At 35.7% G+C, this 21,932-nt stretch overlaps 1 long non-coding RNA gene and 1 other non-coding gene across 2 annotated transcripts in view; one reads left to right on the forward strand and one right to left on the reverse strand.

Moving 5' to 3' along the window:
• Positions 1–405: 405 nt before the first annotated feature.
• LOC125924114 (U6 spliceosomal RNA) lies at positions 406–513 on the reverse strand. Its single transcript, XR_007458295.1, has one exon. It is a non-coding gene; the product is annotated as a U6 spliceosomal RNA (small nuclear RNA).
• A 13,730-nt stretch (positions 514–14,243) lies between these two features.
• The window catches only part of LOC125922786 (uncharacterized), a 7,951-nt gene continuing 262 nt past the window's right edge, over positions 14,244–21,932 (forward strand). Inside the window, exons 1-5 of the long non-coding RNA XR_007457784.1 lie at positions 14,244–14,391; positions 16,351–16,414; positions 17,764–17,784; positions 17,858–17,887; positions 18,978–19,094. This is a non-coding gene — a long non-coding RNA (uncharacterized LOC125922786). The remainder of the gene's footprint in view (positions 14,392–16,350; positions 16,415–17,763; positions 17,785–17,857; positions 17,888–18,977; positions 19,095–21,932) is intronic.

Below are 21,932 nucleotides of genomic sequence, written 5' to 3' on the forward strand. Positions count from 1 at the left end.
ACTGATTTTCTTATCATCAGTATGAAGTGAATCTTTCTAAGAATTAAGTGATTTCACATTCAATTTCTACACTAACATATGGGCAAACACCCAAAGCCAAATCAAGGTAGAATTTGTTCAGCTAGACAAATGTGACCTGTAGGATCCAAATCACTCCACATATATCATCAGTTCACTAAAGGGTAACTTCATAACAGGCATAGGACCAGCCCAGGGCCATGGGAATAGAAGGTGAGTGTTCCGTGACATGAGAACCAGGCTTTCTTAACCAGCTATGGAAACAGAAATGAAAACTCAGACGGTGGTTTTGTTTGATTTTTTAAACGATTCTCCACTCCATTTCTTATACTTTCTGTTCCTTTTGTACATTCAGTTATTTCCATGTGGAAGCATTCAAGTAGCTAGACTGCATCTTTAATTCTGAGGTTCAGTCTATGTCATCCTTGTGCAAGGGCCAAGCCAATCTTCCCTGTATCCTTCCAATTTTAGTGTATGTGCTACAGAAGCAAGCACTGAAGTTCAGTCCATGAATGGAGATAGTAAATATCTGTTAACAGTCAATTTTGGGTTAGAAATGTCTTTGATCAGTTTGGCATCACTGAGATTTTATCTAAATCAAGTTTTAATTCACTTTGTCTTGTCCATATAAGCTCTGGCCCATAGAAAAGATTCCATTCTGATGTTAAATATTGGCATATTTCTTTTCTTACAGAGCAAAATCAACCAGTTTTATCAGGCATGGAATCTTCCCCAGTATCTTGAGGCTTATCATCAACAGCACAGTGTTAGGAACCCATGGAATCACATTAAGACAAATGGCTATCAACTATTTCCCCTTCTGGTGAGTTCTACTTTTTGTTTGTTGGTTTCTGACATTCTTGTAAAAGAAAAAAAAATTAACAGGAGAGAAACAATGCGTCAATCCCTTTAAATGTAGAAAGTGCAACAAACTTAAATGTAATTCTTTAGGTCAGAAATGAAGTCACAAATCATATACTCAAAATCCTATAAATATAGCATTAGTAATACCAATTTTGAGTAGGAATAAGTTGAACTGTCCTAAGTATTCATTTCTAGGTCATTTTACTTGAATCTGGCAGTTGTCTTTGAAGGAGGCAGACCAAGAGAATATCATCTCCATTGTACTAAGGGAACTGAAATGAAAGACATGAAATCATTTGTCAACAGTCCAGTTCACATCTCCACTTGCATTCATAAATCATCTTTGGCTAAGGGACTTTGTCAAACAGAAGGACTAAGTGGCAGAGCAGAAAACTGACCATAGGAGAGGGCACTTAACTGTAAACGATGTGAGATGTGGAGTCAGAAGGCCTGGAAAAGAGTGCCAGACCTGCCATGAACAAGATATGAGACTTTAGGGAAATCACCTCCCTCTCTGTGCTTCCTATTTCTTGAATGGGAATGATTTGCTTAGGAGACCCATGGAGGTTAAAGATACCATCACCACCATGAGGGGAAGTAAGCTTTAGTACCTTGGTTTGAATGCCACATGCCTAAGGAACAACCTAAAGGTCAAAATGTTTCTTCATTTGGGCGGAAAAACTCTTGTGTCCAGAAGATGGCAGATTTGGGAAGCAAAATCCATAGATTATGTGGATTTGAGCTATTAACCAACAAAGAAAGCAGTGACCCCACCTGAAATAGGATGAGAGTCAGCTGGTTTCCATAGCATTCATTCTGGGTGAAACAAGGAAGCTATGTGAAGTCATATGTCAATATCACGTGAAATTTACCAGTTTACATAGGAAAAAGCTTCAGTGATCTTAGAGTAAATAAAAATAGCTATATACATATAATATGTCAGTGTTATGTAATTGTCACTTAAAAAGAATTTCCAATTACTCCTTTACTCTGCAAAGCCTAAGAAACTCCATACCAACCCCTCCTCTGACCCTCAATTTACATCTCAGAAGACCACCATCTACCTAAGGCACTCAGAATCTTTCTTGCCTCATTTACTTGATGAGACTTGATGTCTCCGTAACATTAAAGCCAATTCAGTAGTCAAGAGGAGGTAGACAATTGCAAATGCTAATAAATTCAATGCAGGCAAAGAGAAGCAAGCTACTTCAGTGATCAATTTTACATGGGACAACAGTTCCTTTTCCCATAGACTTCACTAGTCTTAACCACCTTCTTCCCTTTTTTTGATTCTGTAGGTGGCCTCAGTCATTCCTTCTCCTCTACACTTTTGCTCACCTAATCATGAACTGCAGTCACTAGCAGGTGACTAATACACAAGTGCTTCTGCCATGGTTGGAATTTTATGTCAGTGATGTATATCAAGAAAATGCTTTCATCTTTAGGACTTGCCTCTGATAGAGAACACCTGCCCAATATTATATATTTAGCATTGATCATCAAACTAAGTGTATATTTCCTACCTGAGAACCCATAATTATGTTAAATTACTGTAGTATTTCCTCATGCACTATTGTCTAATTTCCACCGATAATATCGTACGTTAAAAAACTATGGCAACTTTAATATCTACAATGCAACACTTCAAGCAGCTCCTAAATATAAAAATACGTTAAGTTAGAACAATAATTTCTTTCATGTACAGTTGTTTGTGTATTACTATGTAGGAAACCATGAGACTTTGGCAAAGGAAGCCCAATTCAACTAAAGTCCTCCTAAAAAGGAAACGGTATTTCCACATGATAGTCATTTCATTGGACCATACAATTGAAACTTATGTTTGTTTCTATATAGGAAAAAGAGTACCTGTCCTCCAGTGAGGTGAGGGGCTTTCCTGTGAGGACAGAAACATGGCATCCGGAAACAGAGATTAAGGTCTGTACAAGACAGTCTTGATTCTCAATTTCTATTTTGCATGCATCAAGTTGGTTAGGGAATTACAGAAAAAGAAGACATAAATTGTGGCAATGATCACAAACATTTAGGGGAGCAGACTAAAACCCTACATAGTCAAAGTGAGCAAGATCAGATTTGTGTGCTAAGGGACCGAGCAAAAATGTTCAACACCATTTCCTTTGCTAGAGGTCACTGAATAATAATGTGACTCCAGGAGTCCTGGTGCCCATCCTCAATTTGACAAAATGGCTGAGAGGCATCCGACTTGGGGTAAGGACTCAACTTCATACATCAAGTTCTAATTTCCAAATATCTTCCTACCAATGCTGCATAAGCTAAATGCCTAAAGACACCCTGATACCACCTAAAGCTAGGCCTACTTTGGCTCCTTGTATTTCCTTTATGAGAAAGTGGGAAGCTGCTTGGGGCAAAATGACATTTATACGAATACATAACTGAAATGCATTGTTTCTTTCTTTCTTCTTCAAGGAATCTACCAGCGTCTCCCAGGAGGTGAGTCAGAACCACTAAAATTAAATCAACTTTTAAAGTTACTTTCAAATGTCATAATGGTTATAAAATACATGGCATGTACCTTGCTTTAAGGAGCACAAGACTCAAATCATGGACTAAAATCCATGTGTCCCATGAGGAGAGGTGATCTCAGCATTTCGTGGTTTTGATTTTTACAAAATCCTGACTTTTTCATTTATTGTGACTATCTTTGCTCATGTAAGCAAATGCTGAGCAAATATTTTTCCTGAAATTTATTCTAGTAGAAATTTTACATAAAAGCCACCCAAAACACAGATTTGAAGAAATGCTTCTCTATGCAAACACCCACTTACTGTACTTTGCAACAAACACACACATTTAAACGCACACTTCATACTAGAAGTCATTAAATTCAAGTAGATATTTATTTCAGAAATATGTATTTCTCAAGTACTATGTTCCTTACATGACTCTAGGGCTTGGAGATACAACAACTAAAAGAAGGGAATCATATTCCACCTGGAGTTTGCATTCTAATACAACACAATCAGTGTGTTTCCCGGTTGGGGAACTCAGATACAACTCAAAGAATGGAAATGAATGCATTATTCTTCTTTCTTTATGGAACATTGGTTTTCTTGTTGTATTCCAAAGGAAATTCTGTATACCCGATGGAATGAAATGGGTTTCACTTTTCTCTGCTTCCTTTAAGGAAACTTCAGGGAAGATTGTTGATATGGTAAGCTGTTTTTATTTATATACTGCTACATCGGGTTTAAAATGTTAATGAGAAGAAGTGGCATGCCTGCAAATTTGGTCTCTTAATAAACCCAAAAATCATCATTTTAATTGCCTAAGAAATGCAATTTTTCTTTGGCCCCTGGATTGTATTTCCTATAATTGTTCTCAATTCTCTCCATCCGACGTTTTCATTTACATCTAATTATATTTTCTGTCTTTTACACTACTTTTAAAAATCGGACCGATTTTTACAATTTTTTGAAAGCCTCATTTTTTTTTTCTCGGGTTATTGCTTATTTTTGCCTGTCACAGTGACGGTCATGTTGGTGACATACACTTGCCTATCTCTACTGGCAATTCAAACAACATGGCAATGCTGCAGACTCCGCTCTCGTGGTCTTTAGAGTTTGGTTGCTTTTACTCATCGTTTTAATTTCTTAAGAAGACTTTTAGCAGCTCACTTTCTAAGCTGCTTTCTTTTAAAATAAAGAAACAACTGGTCTCTCCAGGACAGCACATTTTCAGCTCGTATGTTATCTCACAGAAATGAGAAGCTGCCAACTTTTTAACAAATAAAATATATACAACAATGAAAATAATACAATACAATAAAAATAATAATAATGTTGTAATAAAAATATACTACAAAGATAAAGAAAAAGCGTGTGACAAAAATGCTCAACTCAAAGTTACTTGGGGGTATGGTACTAAGTATTACTTAGCCAAGATTAACTGTTCTAGTGTAACTTCTCAGATAAATACGCACTTTCCTTCTGACTCTTCGGAAACGTCACTTTTTAACAAGAGCCCATAGGAACAAAAGAGTCTGTAAATTGCTTTCCCCATGGTTTTCCTCTCCCCACATGGTTTAGGAGATTAAATAGCAGAGTGGGTCATTAGAGCTGTGTAGGTGAGTGGTACACAAGTACCTCTTGTGACAGAAAGAGCTGGGTGGGGAGCACCATGGGAAGGTTGCTGCGAGGTGGTGAAGCCTGGATGTGGCTTGGTGTCCTGTGGCCTGTGGCCCGGACAGAGGTCTTCCTCATCAGAGCCCTAGGAGTCATACTAGGAACCGTTCCTGTCCTTTCACGTCTGATCTCATACTGAGAGCCCATACCACTTTCAGAAATGACCTGCGGGCTCTCATTTCCCTCACACCTCACCAGCTCTGTGTGCTCGCTGAGTTGTCTGCTCCTCTTGGTGGTCATTCTTCCTTGTTTGGATGCACATGAAGGAGACTGTAAGAAAACATCCTTCAGCAATGTGTTAGTATGTTAACACACAGTGTGGCTCTCACAGTGAAAGTTTCGGTGTTTTGGCTCCTGGTTAAATCCGACATCACAAATTAGGACTGTGATTTGAAAACAGTGGCTTGGCTCTCAGGTGTTCCATCAGCCCTAGCTCCTCTGCCGTAAGTAGCTGGACGCAAATACAATTGTGTCACCCAAGTGAAGCTGCTTTGTACTTTCTTTCCCTAAGGAATCCACTGAGGGGTCCCCTGAGGTAAGCAGTGTTTCCTGAAATGAAATACATTTAATTTCTTGGGTAGTGATTTCCTTTGTACTTTTATAACCAAAGTTGCTTTTGGTTCTTAACAGGAAGTTCAGCTGAATGATGAAGAAAAGAATTACCTGAAACAGCTGGTAACTTTTAATAAACTTATACTTTTCCTTCACACAAATTATAGTTTATTCCAAATAAGTCATAACAAATAATTTCATTCCAAATAAATGTTTTACATCACATTCAACATAAATCTTATTTCTGTTACATATTTCTGTATCCATCCTGGATATGAAATCATTGTTTTTGTGGCTACGTATGGATTGATCTCTAAGAAAAATGATTTTGAGCAATTATCTGAGTGACTTTGAAACGGTTGCACACCTCAAAAATGGATCATATTTCGTTTTTCCAAACGACCTACCCTGGAACCCATGTACAGTGACTATGCTTCATCTTCTCTTGGACAGGATGCCATGACCTGATGTCTCAAAACTAACGTCTTTTGGAGACTATTTTGGAACCACAGGCATTCTTAGACCAAATATTGTGGCTGGAGGCACATGTATCTCAGTGAAAGGACACAGGCTAGGGGTCAGGATATTTGTATTCCAACTCCAGCTGCACCACTTTTTATGTGTGTAACATTTCTTAAGTACGTAATCTCTGTCAGCTACACTACCGTCACCTGAAATGTAAACATAGAAATAAACTGTTGACTGAGGGGCTTTTGTGAAGATCATTTCGGGTAATATATGTAAACTACATAAGAGAATGCCAGGGACACAATAAATGCACCAACAGCATTAGGTATTATTCTAATCTTTGTCCTATACAATGCCAAAATGTCCTCTGGAGGTTTTATAATGGAAGCAGGAGGAAGCATAATCCTCCCAACTGAAAACCAGTCTGATTTTAGGAAATTCTCTTTGGTATTTAGACTTCCCTTTATATTTTGTCAACATGATTCCAGTAGCATTCTTCTGAATTGTGTATTATAGCCATGGATCTACCCAAAACTTGGTCCTTTGCAATTCAAAACATAGCTTCCCATTCATAAGCACTGGAAATTATTCTCTGGGACATAGTTATTTTAATTCTACCTTTATTCCATACAAGAACCTATGATAAGGCTTATGGAATAGGCTTAAAGAACTTGAAAGCAGGAAGATTCTATGTACATAAAATATGTGACTGGCAATATGCCAGATCTCTATGCCCATCAGATTTTTTCAATATTATAATGTAAATATGTTTACAGTAATTTCTATGTAACTTCACTCTCTTTTTGCCAGGTCTACTTAGAATAATTTATAAGTTATCTAAATAGGTAATGCTAGAGTTCATTTGCCTCTGTCTGTCTTTTGCACCCTGCCAGAGATTATGTGAGTAGTGATTCATAATTTTATTTCTCTGTAGGTCAAAATCAACCAGTATCAACAGAAGTTCACCTTCCCCCACTATTTCCAGGCTGTTCATCCACAGCAGATAGCTCTGAACCCTTGGAATCGCCTTAAGGAAAATACTTACCCATTCATTCTCACTTTGGTATGTTTCATTTTTAAATAAGTAAGATGTCGTGGCCTTTTTAAAAATATTTTTAATGTTTATTTTTGAGAATGAGAGAGAGAGAGACAGAGCATGAACAGGGGAGGGGTAGAGAGGGAGACACACAATCTGAAGCAGGCTCCAGGCTCTGAGCTGTCAGCACAGAGCCTGATGAGGGGCTCAGACTCAGGAGCCATGAGATTATGACCTGAGCTGAAGTCAGAGGCTTAACCCACTGAGCCACCCAGGTGCCCCTTCTGGCCTTCTGATAAAAAGCATATAAAGATATAAAATAAGTAAAAATCCTAAATTCTCACATAGAAATTAAATCCAATTTAACTTAAAACCTAGGCCAGCAGTTAAAATTAAAAATCATACAGTTAAATTTAACAATGTAAAATCATAACAATAGTGATAAAGATTTGGATTGTATTGAATTTTAATTTCCTAATCACTGGTGTATATATTTTGCTTGATTCTGGCAGCCATTCCTTGAGATGAGAAGATATAGAATGTATTAGTTTATTTTATAAAAACACTTGAAATTAAGGAAGTGAAATAGCTGTAATAAATTTAGCAAGTATCCATCATCTCATATAGACGCAAAAACAAAACAAAAACAAAAAAATTCTCTTTTGTGAAGAGAACTCTAGTATCAACTCTCTTAAGTTACATCTTCAAATTTAAATTCCTGGTCAAAACCCATATATGTTCATAATAAAATAATAAATAATAAAGTGGCCAACATGGCAAAATGGGCAATGGCAAATCCTGTGGTAAAGCCTGATATTTACTGAGTGCTTAGCATGCATCAGCCACAGTTCTAAACCCTCTGTCATGCTCACATCATTGAGGGTAGTACCATTAACAGCAATTTGTAGGTGGTGTAAAAAATGCACAGGGAGGTTTAAAAAATGCCCGTGATCACAGTTCATGTAATCAGTGCAAGGGGCAGGATTCCAACCCAGGAGTCAAGCCCTAGTGTCCTGCCTCTGAAACTCTCCACGACTGAGGCTACGCTGCACACACATGCCAGCTGGAGATGACATGGAGGGGTGGTTTTTACCTTTCATGGCTTTGGTCCACAGCTTGGCTCTCGGAACCAGTTTGGTCCTCCTGATGATGAAAAGGGATTAGACTACTTTTCCAAATAACTGTATGTGAAGAAAAAAACATGATTGATATGGATAAAAGCTTGGCTGTGGTGGTATTTTCTGAATAGGAACATTCACTTTGATGTCATTCATTCATTCATTCATTCATTTTCTATTTTGCAATAGCTTATCATGAATACCACTAATTGAGAGACTTGATAGATAGAAATGAGACGCTGACTCACATATCCTCAACTTTATCTTCAGAAAGAGAAACAACTTTATAAAGAAGTTTCCTAAGTGTTAAGATTTACAAAATAAACCTATACATAAAAGCATCTAATAAAATTAAGCATGAAGGATTTATTTTTACAGAGATTTAAAAAAAAAATTCAAAGGACATTTTGCTTAATACAAGTGTTTAAAGATAGATTCAAATTAAGTCAAGACATAGTCATTTAAGAAGTAGTAATGTGTTTTATGCTGAAAACAGTAGATGGAAATTAAAATATTCCTTCAAATGTGTTAAAAGATATAAATATTTCTCACTTATTTCAGGCAGTAAATAGAACCATTGCAGAATCTGGCTATTATCTGTCAATCATTTATTCATTTGGAATATATAATACGTGCTAAGAATCTTTTCTGTTGGCACTTATAAATATTAATTATTATTAAATGTAAATAATTATATTTCTACTTGTCTGAATGCCGGTTAGCATGTTTATATGTATTATGCACACATGTGTACACATACAATGTACACATATTACATATGCATATTTTAGAATATAAATTTTATGGCTAATCTAGAATTTTCTCTTTATAGGCTTGACTGGAAAAATCATTTCTATATAGTTTCTTCATCTATCATATCACCTCATACCAATATGTTGACTGCTTCTTGAAAGGGCAACACTCCTGAGCCAAAGGAAGATTGTGTAACACTGTTTGTATTCCTCCTTTCGGTTCATGTTGGATATGCTAGATCTGGATTGCGGTATCATTTTAACTGTATCGACGATTAACTGAAGTCTGCAGCATGATGGCTGAGTCACAGAACCCCACATCTCTTGCCAAAACATTAAAATTTCAGATGCATTTTTATCTGTGTGGTGTTTTTATTTCCATTCCTCATATTTAGAGACCGGGCAACTATTACCACAATAACCGTTCTCTAACAACTAACTAAGGCCATGTGGACGGCACTGGAGTAACTTTGTAAACTCACAGGGCCTTCTCTCTTACATGTGCCTCGTAGACTTAATGCCTTAGAAGCTTCAGTGTATAGGCCCAACTACAGTGGTTCCTCAGCACAGGTTAGTCCTCACTATAACATCTCTGTGATTTCTTCCTGCTCCCACGTGTCTACTCTAAACAACTTTCACCCAAATTCTCAAGTCAGCAGTCACATTCCCTGTCTGCCCACACGAGAGCCCACAATATCACCCCAATAAGAAGTGAGTCAGGCACTGGGAACCTAAACATTTTAAGGCCCTCCATTGGTGGTTAGACTGTTTTCCAACAAATATTGAGCACATATGATATGCCAAACATGTTTTCTGGTTGTTATTGTACAACAGAAAACCAAACAAAGATCCTGGCTTCACGGTGCTCACATTCTAATCATCAGAGGAAGAGCACAGAAAGAGCAACTTCACTGAGGCTGGTTTCTGTGCAGAGTAAGGAGAGAACTCCAGGGAGCTGAGCATGGCTTGAGAGCAGTGGGGGCTGGGAGGCGCTCAAAGGGCAGGGCACAGGCCTTGATGGCCTTGCAATTTGTGCCTAAAGAGTCACTTTGTGATGTATATTGGAGAAGGGGAAACAAGTACATCAAGAGGACTTTTTGCTGGACTTCAAAGAATCATCTTGTTTTGAGGTTACCCCTTAGCATTCCATCCCACCTGTTTCCACTGGGCATCAACACTTTCCCATTCACCTGGGCTTCATCCTGGATCATTTTAAACACTTATTTCAGAGTTCACATGGACTCCCTGCCTTTGACAATCTAATATTTTTACCCCAGACTGGTTACCAGTGTTTTTTTAAGAGAAACTTTATATAATCATAACCCAGGTCACAAGGTTACCATGTACTTACATGTACAGTTTTCAGACGCTTATTAATATAAACAAAAAGTTTTTGAAAATTCTTCTATTCATGTACTGCCTACTTTCATTTTTAAATCTATTTATTCAAATATCCATAGAGTAGGTACTACATACCTGACATTATTCTAAGACTCTGAAGATACAACAGTCCATGAACTGACAATATTTCTGCCACTGCAAATAGTGCTGAAATTATTTTAAAAAACAATTTTTCTCTTATGATAAAAGGACACATCCTATAATAAATGCTATAGGAACAAAAGATCTAATTTTTCCATTTCTCTTTTTAAAATTTGATTATATTTGATACACAGTGGTACATTAGTTTCAGGTGTACAACACAGATACACCCCTCTACATGTTATGCTGTGTTCGCCACAAGCGTAGCTACCATCTGTCGCCATAGAATGCTACTATAATTCCATTGACTATATTCCCTATGCTGTGACTTTTATTCCCATGGGTCATTCATTCCATTACTGGAAGCATGTAACTAGCAATCCCCATTGTCCATCATTCCCACCCCTTTCCCTCTGGAAACAATCAGATTGTTCTCTGAATTGATAGGTTTGAATCTGCCTTTTTTGCATGTTTATTTATTGTTTTTTTGTTTTCAGAGATTACATATAGTAACATCATATGGTATTTGTTTTTCTCTATTAGACTTATTTCACATACCATAATACCCTCTATATCCATACATGTTGCTGTAAATGTCAGCATCTAATTCTTTTTATGGCGGTGTAATATTCCTGTTTGTGTTTGTGCGTATGTGTGTGCATGCATATGTATACATGCACCTGTGTGTGTATATACCAATTCTTTCCCTCTTGTTTGCTCTCAATCTTTATGGATTTCTGTAGTTATGTTTAGGTTTTTTTCTCTCTTTTTTTTGTGCATCTCTTATAAGTTTGGGGTTTTGCAGTTAACCGTGAGTATTATAAACACCATCCTGAATGGATAGCAGTCTATATTAAGCTGATGATCATTTAAGTTCAAACACATTCTAAAAAAAACTTCTTTTTTTTACTTTCTACTTTTTATGTATATGCTATCATATTTTACATCTTTTTATCCACATTTTCTTACATCGAATTATGGTCATTTCTTTTCCAATTAGAAAACTCCCTTTAACATTTCTTATAAGGCTAGTTTAGTGTTGACCAACTCTTTTACCTTTTGTTTTTCTGGGAAACTTTTTATCTCTCCTTCAGTTGTGAATGATAACCTTGAAGGGTTGAGTATTCTTGGTTATAGAGTTTCTCCTTTCAACACTTTGTATATACCATATAATCCCTTTCTGGCCTACAAAGTTTCTGCTGAAAAATCACTTAATAGACTTACAGGGTTTCCTTTGTATGTGACATTTGGTTCTCTCTGGTGCTTTAAAATTCTCTCTTATCTTTAATCTTTGACATTTCAATTAGTGTTTCCTGGAGTGGACCTCTATGGGTTCATCTTGTCCAGAATTCTCTATGCATTTAAACCTGGATGTCCATTTCTTTCGCTAGGTTGGAGAAGTTTTGAGGTATTATTTCTTCAAATAATATAAATAAATAAATAAATAGATAGATAGATAGATAGATAAATAACAAAGTTTTCTGTCCCTTTCTCTTTGTCTTCCTCTTAGACCTTTATAATGCAAATGATCATTTTTTTTGATGTTGTCTAAGAGATCACTTAACCTATATTCACTTATTAAAATTTTTTATGCTTTTTGCTGTCTAGTTTGGGTGTTTTCCATTACCCTGTCTTCCAGACCACTGATGCATTCCTCTACATCTGCTAATCTACTGTGGATTCCCTCTTCATTTTCATGATTCACAAGAGAATATGCACAAAATGTTTTTTACGTTAAATAAATAAACATCATGGATTTTGTCATAGACTTTTCATTGTGAGACAAATGAAGAATAAGGACGAAAAATAACATGTGGAGAAGAAAGAGAGGGAGAAAATATATCCGGCAAAATACCCCCACAAATACCCATCATTGTTTACATAATAATGCCTCCAAATGAAGGTCACATTTTGACATAGCAATAGCTCTTTATTTATTTTTCCTTTGTAAATGTAAACCCTGACATTTTCAAACAGAATGGTGATTGATTATAGAAGAAATGATAACTGTCTTACTTAATTATAAAATATCAGGACATGTTCTGGCCCATCAATATTATAAAATGAACTACTGTCCCTGAGGGCGGCACCATAGTAAATACAAAAAGGTTATAGTGCTTAAATTCCACCTTCTTATTTCCCACTGTCACACATAATCCCCATGCTTCTCTTCCTAAGTGAAAGAAGAAAGTAAGTGAGACTTGGAGGGACAGAGAAAGAGAATACTTAGGAAGGAAGTCATATGACAATTCCAAAATTAATAAGCAGGACTTATTTTAAAAATCAGACCTGTTTCAGGGTGCCTAGGTAGCTCAGTCAATTAAGCATCCGACTTCAACTCAGGTCATGATCTTGCAATCATGAGTTCCAGCCCCGTGTCACTTTCTGTGCCAACAGCTCAGATACTGGAGCCTGCTTTGGATTCTGTCTCCCTCTCTTTCTGTCCCTCCCCAGCTCACGCTCTGTTCTCTCTGTCTCTCAGAAATGAATAAACATTAAAAAAAATTAAAAATCAGACTTATACTTACTAAACCCTATATATCTTTTTTTTTCCATTGAGAATATACTAAAGATTAGTTTTGCTTTGCATTTGAGAAGAAACCTTATATCTATAGGGCTTAGAAATCAATGAAGAATATAAAATAAATTGAATTTGATCACAATTCTTTCTTCACCTTATAAAACATTTGTAATGTTTTGTATACTACCCAGAGAATAACAACAATTTCTAATAGATGGCTCAAATATAGCACAGAAGATTTACCTAATGAATATTTTCTTAAAACACCTGAGAATAATTAAACCTTAAATTTTCTTTATAGTATCTAGTCTATAACTATAAACAAATAATACATTTATGAGTCTATCATTTGGTTTTTAAAACTTTATGGTACACAAATAATTGCCTCCAAGCTTCTGATGCAGTCAGTCTTGAAAGAAGGCCTATTAACTTGCATTTCCACAAACTCTCAGGTGATTCTGATTCTGATGGTTCCTCTGATCACATTTTGAGTAATAATGGACTAGGACAAAAAATCTACAAACCCTAAAGTGATTTTCTCATATTCGGCTCTAACTACAGTGAATTATTTAACCAGTAGAAAAGACATGAATTGTTATACAAATTTACCTAGAGATTAAGTGAAAGGAAACTTCCCTTCTATCTACTGTAATCATGTACACATGGCTTTCACAGAGAAACACGAACCCTTAAAGATTCAGAGGAAATAAATTAAATCCACAAATAGCTTCAGTTACCTGTGAGATTTGTGGTACTAAGCATCTATGGCCATTTGATTTGAAAATAAGAATTATTTTGTCATACAGCACTTAGTGGATTAGTGAGTTTTGCCAAATTTTGGATACACATTAAGATTTAAAATATTCTAAAGTCAGTAGAATAAAAGCACAGTTTAATAAATTGCAGCAAACATACTGAAATAAGTGAAGACTAATTTTATTATGACAGTTGCCACCACATTTTAGACAGATAAAATTTTTTAAATGATACCATTTTTGGCATTGAGTAGTTCTATTTCAGCCATATATTTGTTGGAATAAGGTAGATGGTGTTCCAAAGAAAGTTTTTTTCCATTTCCATCATTTTACATTTGATTGACTCTTTTGCCTAACTTTTCCTTTTGTCTTATTTAGAAATGCCTAGACTAGCACTGAGATTCTTACTGAATGGATCCATTTGTTTCCTGGCCATCTGCTTTACAACCTTCTATTGTGAATCACTGTGTTCTGTTTATCTTGGTTTCTATGGGGACAGATTTTCGGCATTATTTTCAGTTTTATAATATGATCTCATATTTGACATGATTTAGAATAACACATGGAGGATTAGTGTATTTAAATCAGTTCTCAGGAAAAGCACATCATCTCTCAGGGCTTCAGAATTTCAGCCTCTGACTCTTGAGTCTTATCTTGGATATCAGGTAATATATTCATGTACAATCAAATATGATGTCTTATTTTTATCTTTGTTTGCTAGAATCAGTTGAAAACCATTTATAAAATGTATATTACTGACTGATAATTTGTCGTAAAGAAACAATTGAAAGACATCATAACCTGATGTGAGGATCTAAATTTGAGTTCAGGATTTCAGTGCCTCTGAATTGACAGCAATGATTGTATAAAGAGAATGATGTGGAAAATAGAAGAGATATGGTCCATCACCTCTGCTGGTGGGATTTTCTAAAAGCCTTTTTATTTCTTTGACTAAATATGTGACATTGACTTTGTTAATAATTACTTTTACCTGTAGCTTAAAGTTGGAGTTTAAATTTCATGAGAAAATGAATTCTTGAATACTGTCAGCTCTCCTTTGGAAATGTGTGTATTTCAAAGGTTTAAGTCATCTTTTTTTAAATATTACTTTATTCCCAGCATTAATTCATTGTCCATAACATTTTCTTTGTTCTTTTCATCATTCAAAATAGTTGTTTTTCTGCATCATTAACATGGCATAAAGGACTATTTAATTTAATAATTTCTTTCATTTAACTCATTTTCATTTTAATCATAATTTGGCTTAAAAAAGTTTATACTATGTATCATTGTGTTCCTTGAGAAATATTTTTTCAAAGGCCCACCTCTGTCTATCTATCATCTATCTATCATTCTATCTATGTATTATCTATCATTCTGTGTATCTATTATCTATCTATCATCTATCTATCTATGCAAGACTGCCTTCTGCAAATTTCTCTCAATCCTCTACTTTCAACAAAATGCCAGTAATAACACTAAAAGTTACACCCTATATTGTATCATATGACTGAATATTTGGTTTAACTAGTAGATGATAGAAAAACTTCACCAAGAAGATTTAATTTTTATAATTTGTTTAATGTAATGTAACAGTTCTGGTTTAAACCAATAAGGCCAAATAAGCAGTTAGGAACATGGAAAATGCCATCAGCCTTAGTTCTATTTCATATGTTAAATATTTAGAGTTATTTAGCAGAAAAACAGTCTCTTCCATCACTAGATGTTAGTTGTTACTATTTGTTCTGCCTAAACTGGTGGCTTCAAAAAAAAAAAGACAATACCTATTATTTATTTTATAGTTTGAAAATGTTTTTATTTCTATGTCTTCAATTCAGAAATAAGTAATCTATTTTCTTTCTTTTTCAACAGCAGTAAAATTGTGCTCACTTGCATAGAGAGAATTACAAACCAATACCAAATAATCTGAGATAGCATTAATTTGGTTAAAGAAGAAAATTTGGAGAAGCATATCGTTTTTACAAATTCAATTTGTCAAAGTATCTACAGATGTTCTCCCTGAAACTTCTTTTCAAATTGATTTTTCTCTGCCAGGTATCATTCATGCTCTAATACCAGGGTCACATCATCTACACCATTCTCAAGCCAGGAACCTGGCTCATTTTCCTGCACTCTGTTATAAAATCAGTCCCTGTTGCTTGCTTTTTTTCCTTCTAAACATTTCTTTAAACACTGCTTTAACTCTCTTCCTGTCATTCTGTGGACCCTATAATCTCACAACAATCTAAGGAGCCAGTCTGTTTCCATCAGTGTCCCCCTTACATGCTGAGTGATGTCATTTCCAACATGCAATCCTCTCTCTCGTTTGTGTCCCTTGGCTGGTTCCCAGCACCTCTCCTTACTTATCCTATATAGCCTAGCACAATTTTCGCTTTTGCTTTACTTTAATGCCCCCATCCTCTTGGTCTGTTCAAGATGTCCCTTTTGAGTGTTTCCATAGCCCTTACTATTTCCACATCATGGTGCTTATCTTTACTAATCAAGGTCCCCACCAGTCTCTAAGGTTCCCTGATGTCAGGCAATGTGTTTCAATTGTCTTTGCATTTCCAGTATTATAAATATAGGAATGAATGTGCTACTGATTTTCACATATGCTTTCACAGGACTCAGCCAAATATGAAGATCCTTGTCTTTGCCTTTATCATGGCTCTCATGGTTGCCATGATCGTAAGTATATCCGGGAATTTTGAAGAATATGTTTTTAGTAGTTATCCAAGGATTCTCCTTATTGTATTTTCACCTATGTTTGCATTTTCCTGAACATGGCTTTAACAATTTTAAAGTTTTTATATGGGCATTTTCATTTAATCAATCTAAATATGTTCATTAAGGATTTACAATAAATCTTGAGTACACACACTAAACTAACATGGACACTCAAATGTAATCAATTTAATGTAAAAATAAAAATTTTTAAAGAACTTCATAAAGATGTGGGACTGAGAAGCTAATAAAAGACATTTAAATATTATAAGGTCTAGGCCAAACAAATTTCAGGAGCTCCTGCCTGTATTGTCATTTACTTGTGTGTCACCAGGTAAAACTGCCCTGTTAGAAGCTTTCTTTTTCTTCCACTTCTTCCTTTTCCTCTACCTCCTCCCTTTCCTCCTCCATCTTCTAACCTCCTCCTTCTCCTCCTTCCCCTTTTGCTCTTCAGCCCTCTCCTTTCCTCCTTGTCTTCTTACTCTACCTACACCCCTCCTGATTCCCCTGCTCCTTTTTCACTTCCTTCTCCTCCTCCTTTTCCTCCTAACGTCTTCAGTCCCCTCTCTCTTTTCCTCTTCATCAGCCTCCTCCTTATGTTCTTCCCCTCATCCTCCCTCTCTTCTTCCTCTTACTCCTCCTTCATATCCTCCTCATTGTCCTCCCTCTATCTTTTTTTTTTTTATTATTCTTTTCAAATTAATGGTCCCTTTTGCTTTGGTATTCTTTGTGTCTAGTTACAGAGAAATTCATCAAGAAATAATAATACTTTTCCAACTAATCCGACAAAGTCTAGTGGATGTTTCAAAAAGATTGTGTATGGTATCACAGTAAATTTATTTTTTGTAAAATGACAGAAGTTGGAAAAATAAAAATTCAAGAATAGAGAAAAACATAATACCAGACTCTATTAATAATCACATAAAACATTTTCATATAAGTAGCTCTTAACCTACATGAAACATATCTGTTAAAAAAATTGTTTTAAACAAGTCCAAAGTATAGCTTTTCAATTTCTCTACCATTCATACATGACTGGTATTTCTTCCTTTCACACACACACACACAAAATTGGGCAAGTGTGAGTTGATATTAGAATGTAATAAATTAACTATAACAAAACCTACTCTTCATTCATTTTAAAGATGTCATTAGACAACTACAACAACAACAAAAACTAGTTTAGTGTATCAGCAACTAAGACTTTGTCTTCATTATGTTTAATCATAATTATGGCAGCTTGGTGCATTTTTACACTCAATTTGGAGTTATAAAATGAAGGTGTTCATTATTATTTTTTCTTTTTTTCCCAGGGAGCTGATTCATCTGAAGAGGTAAGACACTTTCATTCACTGGTAAACTTGATAATTAAGCATGTATTAACATTTTAATTTGTTTTTTTTTTAGCAGAAACATGGAAGGTATCCTCCATGGTTTGTGAGTATTCCCTTGATAATGTGGTATTGTACAGACGTATTCTGTTTGTGAATATTTATTCTATGAGAAGAATCAATACTCATCTCTGAATCATCTCCATATAATTAATGATTAAAGTACACATTGATTTTACTTATTTATGATACACTGGTAAAAGACCCCAAGTTTTGTGCAACTAGTAACAATTAAATAGAAACTTGTAAGGCCACCCTGAAGAAGCCAACTATTCTCTTGATACTTAAGTATCTCTGTCTGACAAATAATTGCATTGGCCAGAAAAAGAGCTGAAATTGTAATTCTTTTAAGTACAATACATGCCTAACGGAGCATAGAGGCTGCTAATAACATGTATGAAGTGGTGTCTCCACCCTCTGATTCTTTTGGAGAGTGATAAAGTCATTAGGTTAAGTTAAATGACCATGTTAAGTAAGATAGAAAACCTCAGTTACTTAACATTTTTCTTAGTAAAATGTACTATTGATATCCCTTATTATTTTGACATGTCATATCAGTGAGATAAGGTCTCAAAAATTCTTAGTAATATAATAAATAGATAAATTGGCACCAAAATTGGCCAATTGGCACCAAATAAGAATTAGAAAGAGAGATGAGGAACATTTGGATTAACAGAGTTAATATTAAAGAATATGGGACTACTAAGAGAGAGGAAGCTTATTGTAAGTCATAAGTCAAAGTAGCAGCTCCACCTGACCTGGATTAGTAACTTTCCTTCTCCCTGGAATATTCAAGGGGGTAGGAAGCTTGAAGTAGGAGCTTGAAGGTAATATTATAAAGAATATGGAAACCTTTTGTAAGTGATTGGCTATAATCAATGGCCCCACATGTATTATGAAATGGCAAAATTGTCAACAAACAGTAAAAAGTAAATGTTTTATCATTTTTATCTTCTTCTAAACATTTAAAAAAGGGAAGCCTAACCCAAGTTTAAAAAAAAACAATCATGTAGATGATGTATAAGTTCCTACCAGCATTAACAACCTAAGTTTTTAATGAAAATTATTGTGAAATAGGTTTACACGGTCATTGTCTCAATTCTCTGCAATTGTCCTTTTATTTTGTTTCTATCTAGAGATGGTATTTAAATCAGCCACGTCAATATCCTTGGATACTTCCAATAAATGACCTACCAGTTCCTTATCCACCTCCTTTCAATTTTGCTCCGTAATCCCAGGATATGATTCCAGAGGTAAATTGGGTCTAGTAACATTTTATATTCTTCAGAACTATCAATGGTGACATGAAAACAAGAAAAAACAAAAGCCAGGTATTAAACCAAAAGCAGCCCCAGTTGCTGGTGTGGCTCTCCTAAAATGTAAGTTATTTACTAACATGTTTCCAAAAGAAATCTTCTGTCCTGGTATGGTTAAGGGCTGAGATGTGAGAATGGGAACACCATTATCTTCGTCCTGCTTATGATAATTACTGTTTCATGACCTTGAGCTATTCCTAATCTTTCCTAATCTTCATTTTCTCATGGACAAAACAGGCATTATGATACTATTGAGCCAATTCATTGAATTGGCGAAACTATTAAAACACATTTCATAAACGACCTTGGTCAGAATTGTTATAATTGCAGGTGGCAGGCTGCCCTGCCCCTAAATCTGTGCCTAATATTGTTTAAAACGTTTTCTTGGGGCGCCTGGGTGGCTCAGTCGGTTAAGCAGCCGACTTCAGCTCAGGTCACGATCTTATGGTCCGTGAGTTCGAGCCCCGTGTCTGGCTCTGTGCTGACAGCTCAGAGCCTGGAGCCTGCTTCAGATTCTGTGTCTCCCTCTCTCTCTGCCCCTCCCCCGTTCATGCTCTGTCTCTCTCTGTCTCAAAAATAAATAAACGTTAAAAAAAAATTAAAAAAAAAACCGTTTTCTTCTAAAATTTAATCTTTATAGCAGCTGTATCAATTGTCAGAAAGTTATACAATCAGAACCTGACCTATACAATCAGAACCTATATTTTTATAAGATTCATAACACAATAAAGTTTGAAACTTTTCCTTGGGGATTCTGACAAGCAATAGGATAGGGACAACTGGTCGAATATAATGCCAACAAGAAGGAAAGGAGATATTACCAATTTGCTTTTAGAATGTCAATTTTATCTAACTCAACATTGAATGTTATGAATTCTATGAATGATTCAATATTTCACCATAAAATTAAGCAATATTTTGGGGGAAAAATAAGACTGCCCTACATTTCAGAGTAAAAATAGTTCCCAAGGATTTGAATTATAATTAAGTGCACATGGGGTTTTCATTCAAATTTAATTCCCTATTGCCATTAAAGATAGGGCAAAGAATCTGAACTTGACTCCCTAACCATTAGGTAATAGATGAATAATATTTGATCAAGGAAGGATATATTAAAATATCTTTTGGGAGATGGGGTGCCTGGGTGGCTCAGTCGGTTAAGCCACTGACTCTTGATTTCAGTTCAAGTCATGATCTCACGGTTCGTGAATTCAAGCCCCATGTCTGGCACTGCACTGACAGTACGAACACACTCTCTCCCTCTCTCTGCCCCTCCGCTGCTCATGCTCTGTCCATCTCTCTCAAAATAAATAAATAAACTTAAAAGAAATTTAAGTAATTAAATAAAATATTGTTTGGGAGAGATTAACATGGATGAAACGAGTAGGCTATAGTTATGCTGAAGGGCGGAGAGACAGAAATAGGTCGGTGATAGAAAGAGTCTGCATGAAATATGAGAAAGAGACCCTTAGTAAAGGCAATCAACAGATTTGATGATAAGTTGAATGAAAGACTAAATCAAGGAAGGATTAAAAAAAATGGATGAAGTTGTCAACATTGCATTAGCAAGTAAAAGTGCTCAGCAATATTCCTTTCAGAAAGACAGTGCTCTGCTGTTTCCCATCTGTTTCTTGGCTTTGGTTGTTGTTGTTGTTGGTGGTGGTGGTGGTGGTGGTGGTGGTGTTTTCCCTCAGGGAATTTTGCCGTGTGCCTATGTTTTGCTTGGTCTAAGTAGGGAATGTTAAAAATACTCTGGTTATGTTAAGTGTGAAATCATAGTATTCAGATTGAAAAGTGACTAGGGAACAAAAAAGATAAAAATTCATTTAATCAATTTTTCAATAATGATTCAATATTCCTTAACCCCCTAAAGTACCAAGAAATGTAATTACTTAGTATGTAATTAGTTTGCATAGTAAATTTGAAGATATGGAAATCAAGGAGTTCTTTAAAAGATTGAAAGAAACAATTGGAAATATATACAAATCCTTCTGTCATTATTTGAGAAAATAAGGTTTGAAATGAAATTCATGTTCATTCAGGCATGGGCTATTAATTGACCAGATCACGAGCAACAGTGAGACAGCCATTAGAGATATAAATACCATTAGCCAGAATCTCTGCACTCCACAGCTCATTATCTAGTTTTAAAGATGGATGTAAAAACACACACAGAAAATCATTTCAGAAAGAAGTATTTGGGCCTATTTTACCAGCAGGTCTATAGCAGCTGGAGAGAGAGGAATCTAGATAGACAATGAAGAAGGCCGTTGAGAAACTACCAAAATAATTCAGGATGAGATATAAAAGCTTGAGGAAAATTTAAAAAACTAATCGAGATGATAGCAATTTACTCTAAAGCAGAGTCTGATTATATAAGTATTTGAGAACAATTCTAGTCAGCTTTTCTCTGTGGATGATTTTAACCAAGGCCCAGTTTTTGGTAAGGGATCTTGTGTCATGTCAAATCAAAGCAAACCCAAACTTAGTTAAGGAAAGACTTTATCTGGAACGGAACCCATTGCCTAAATGGGGAGAATGCTTAAACCTCAGAAATCTGCCAAGTGTCTCAAAATCCAACAGAGAAACCTTTTCTTTCACTGCCTAAAGAGAAGTAAGCAAAGATCAGCAGAAACTTTTGAAGGGAACTTGGGCAAGCAGGGGGAAACCAGTAGGATCTGAGAGAAAGTGTGCACTGTGGTTAGCTGATTCTCAGGATAAGTTTATAGGGGGGCACGCTCCATCCTTACTGCTTCTTCAGACTTGGGCTAAACA

Source organism: Panthera uncia, chromosome B1 (assembly GCF_023721935.1).
Source record: "Panthera uncia isolate 11264 chromosome B1, Puncia_PCG_1.0, whole genome shotgun sequence".
NCBI lineage: Eukaryota > Metazoa > Chordata > Mammalia > Carnivora > Felidae > Panthera > Panthera uncia.